At 38.8% G+C, this 4,070-nt stretch overlaps 1 pseudogene; it reads right to left on the bottom strand.

Moving 5' to 3' along the window:
- Positions 1-444: 444 nt before the first annotated feature.
- Positions 445-1,188, bottom strand: LOC137769449 (COP9 signalosome complex subunit 8 pseudogene; annotated as a pseudogene).
- Between the last annotated feature and the right edge of the window lie 2,882 nt (positions 1,189-4,070).

Genomic DNA, 4,070 nt, shown 5'->3' with positions numbered 1-4,070 from the left:
CTCAGCTCTATCTCAGCATTTTATATTTGTGATTCTCAGGAGGGCAGAGAAAAAGAGCATATTCTCCAAAGCGGGTGAATTAGAGTCCCCAGCACTTCAGATACTGCCCCTGGGGACAGTCCTCCTCAAACCCCAGATGCATCACTGCAACTATCAACCTGTGGTAGAGATGGGAGTGTGTTGTGTGCTGGGGCAGAAAAAAACAGCTGACAACCACTGTTCTACATGAAGCAGGAGAGCTGTATTTTATGAGTCACTAGGAAATATAAACTGACTGCCTAATACTGATGGGCTCCATCCAAACTGCCAAATATTACAAAATGAGAATTGTTTCAACAACCATTCAACATGTTTGACAAAAAATATATAATATACTTTATATTAGATATGTATTTTATCACATACTCAATAAGGAATGCTGAGGTGCTTAATCCATCCAATAAAATTGAAAATAAAAATTTTACATTTTTCTGTCAGTATTCAAGATTCTGAAGGTGGATCTTGAACTCAGAATGATAAGTCAGTTTTCGAGGAAAGCCACATAATCGGTGAGTCTGGCTAACTGCTGTTCATTGGGGATGGGTGGAACGGGGGCAGGCTCTGAAAAGGGAATAAACCTGTTAAAGGAAACATCCAGGGCCCCTGCAACTGGCTTTTTGGGCATGACCATCCTTGTGGTGGAGTCGGCCTGCCATCCTTGTTCTAGGATACCTTTCACAGCCTCTTCCATGGGAAGTCCAACAAAGGCTACGAAATCGTCGGTGATGATGGAGGTACATGCCTGAGAGACCAGGGCAAAGGCTCGCCTCTGGGTGGCATCTCTAAGTGCCTCCATGATTGGCTGGACCATCTCAGACCACGGGTGAGCGCTGATGGTGGTATAGAGCCCGGGGAAATCTCTCTGCCAGATTCTTTGTCCTACCAACCAAATTCCCCCAAGTTCAGAATTTGCAGATTTTATAGCAGGTGGTATTCTTTTCCAAAGATATCTTGCATTATTCATGTCATTGTAAAGCAGATATAAAGCTAGAAGCTGACCATACACTGGGGGTGTAGCAATTCCTCCTGGAACCTCGAGCTCCTGGTTCTCACACTGATCCAGCAACTTTCTGAAACTAAAGGAACTTTCCGCCATCACTGCCACTGGCATTTTCCCGGCCGGTCCCACCACCGAACCTCCCTGCCGAGCCGGACCTCAGACTGTCCCTCGGGGCGTCGCGCCCGCCTGATTTTTTAATATTGATTTTGTATCTTGCAATTTTATTGAATTTATTTTCTAACAGATTTTTTGGTGGAGTCTTTAGGATCTTCTATATGTAACATCATGCCATCTGCAAATAGAGACAGTTTTACTTTTCCCCTTTCCTATTTGAATGCCTTTTATTTCTTTTTCTTGCCTAATTGTTCTGGCTAGGGTTTCCTATACTGTGTTGAATAAAAGTGGTAAGAGAGAACATCCTTGCTTTGTGCTTGATCTTAGAGAAAAATCTTTCAGCTTTTCACCATTGAGTATGTTAGCTGTGGGTTTGTCATATATAGTCTTTATCATGTTCAGGCGGATTCCCTCTATACCCACTTTGTGGAGAGTTTTATCATGAATGAGTGTTGAACTTTGTCAAGTGTTTTTTCTGCATCTATTGAGATGATCATATGATTTTATCCTTTATTTTGCTTAGGTGGTATATCACGCCTCTTGATGGGGAACGGTATGCTTCTAGAACAGCATGTGGAATGTAGAATTAAATGCGGTCAATTTGGAGACTACAATCTTCTACAGTGTTTCTGTTTCTTATGTTTCATAGAGGAAAGGGAAAGGAGAGAGCAAGGCCTGGTGAGAGAGAAGTCTAGAGAGGTAAGCAGTCATCAGATTATGACTGGTCATTTAGACCTAAGAGTGTTAGACTATATCATGAAGGCAGCGTGTCCTTTTGAAGGAGGGGTGACACAATCAAAATAAAGTTTTATCAAAATTACGTGGGCTCTGGAGTGGAAGAAGCAACAGTGGAAGCAGGAACAACAGTTAGGAGGCCGGTTTAGTAAATCAGTCAACAAGTGATGTTGGCCTAAACTACAGAATTTGGAGAGTGGTGCAAGACAGCTTTGAGATCTTTAGGAGGTAGAATCATTAGTACTTGGAGACTGACTGGGGCCAGGAGTGATAGGAAGCGTTCTGTCTTGTGTGACAGGGCACATTGGGGGGTGGTTCCATTTACCAAGATGAGGGACACAGGAGGAGGAGCAGATATGGAAATAGGTGGAGAGTAAAAGATAGTTTAGTTTTATGCATGTTAAGTGGGGGGTAACTGTGGTGTTACCTGTTGAGATATCTTATTGTTCATTCAAAAAAAATGTGGAGCCCAGCAATAAAATAAAGTTTGACAGTCATTAGCCTATAAATCTTAATGAAAGGAATACAAGTGGTTGAGGTCACTTAAAGTTTGTGAAAAGTAAAAGGAGAAGGATTCTAGGATAGGACCCCAAGACACAAAATAATTTAAAGAAAATTACAGCCACCTGAATCTAAAACTGCACATATCTTCTAAAAACTATACAGATCAGGAGAGTAAGTAAAACCACACAGACCCATGCCCACGACATAACTAGGAGGTAAAGAATATCATAAATTCATTTACAGGGAAGAAGGGAAATAAATAACTAGTTGTAAAGGCAACTCTGAAGCACATATCAAAGTAGAGAGTCAGATAGAGTCTTCATGAAAAAGAGAAGGCAGTGTTAGTCTAGTGGAGATGGAAAATAGAGTTTTAAAAAGATATCACCTTGTGTATGAGAACACTAACTCCTGAAAGTCAAAAGAAAGTATCTCAAAAGTGCAGGGGACCTAAGATGGAAATCTTGAGAGGGTCCCACTTGTGCAGACTTGAAAAAACTTGGTGGCAAGGCAAAAAAGGGGGAAAACCCAGTAGAAAACAAATATCTAAATAAATAAAAGAGAATCACAAATAAAAAGACGAACTAATTCTTCTCATCACAAAAGTTGCCATTTTTAAAGAAATTTCAGTTCATTATACCAACAGAAGAGAGTGTTCTTGAACTAAGAAAACTAGGAAGCTACCAAATCCCCAACACCTGCCGACATAGAATTATTTCTTTTTGCTAATCCAATAAAATATAAGATATTGGAAAACAGAAAATAGGTAACAACCATAAAAACTATAAGAAGACAAAAAATAGAAAACATTTCTGTTGATGAAAATTCTTCTGAAAACCATGAAGAGTGGAAAAACTAAATTATAATGTCATTAAATAAACATTTGCATATATTACAAAAACACCACCCCAGTCAGAAACTTCAAAAATTCAGAAGGGTGGGGGGAGGACTATGAGAACTAAGCAAACTCCAGAAAGAAACAAAAGAGAAAGAAAATCATCTCATAAATGAAGATTAAACTACAAGGTGACCAAGAGAGAACAGAATTAATGAAAAATATAACAAGGGGTATTGAGGAAATGAATTAAAATAGTCAAGAGCATGAATATAAAATAGAAAAACAATCAGAGAAAGTGATAGCTATAGAAGATGGGCAAAGATGATCTTACATACATATAATTGGAGTCCTTGAATAAGAAAAACAAAGTGATACAATAGAATTGTTATTTAAAGTTATAATTCAAAAAACTTCCCAGATGGTCAACTCAGAGACATATCCTGTGAAACTCAGACTTTATTCATAAAGACAAAAAAGCCTCTGGGCCTTCAGGCAAAAAGACCAAATAACTTACACAGGAACAAAATCAAGTTGAAACCAGAGTTTGTGAAAGCAAGATAGAAAGCAAGACAACCTTGGACCAAACTTTTTTTTAAAGAAAGAACAGAAAGTGTAAGTCAAAGATTTCATATCTAGACAAGTTGTCCTTCAAGTACTAAGGCTATATGGAAACAGTTTCAAAAATGTGAGCACTCAAGGAGTACTGTATTCACAAATATAACTAGAGGGTGAGCTTTATACAACCTAAAGAAGACTGGAGAAACCCTGGCACATGGACTGATGGTACACATTGAATATATTTCAATGTAGATCTAAGATTAAAACTTAAGGGCAGAGGGAGAG

The sequence above is a fragment of the Eschrichtius robustus genome, chromosome 9, assembly GCF_028021215.1.
Source record: "Eschrichtius robustus isolate mEscRob2 chromosome 9, mEscRob2.pri, whole genome shotgun sequence".
NCBI lineage: Eukaryota > Metazoa > Chordata > Mammalia > Artiodactyla > Eschrichtiidae > Eschrichtius > Eschrichtius robustus.
Note: the sequence above shows the minus strand (reverse complement) of the source record. Positions and strands in the feature narration are given on the sequence as shown.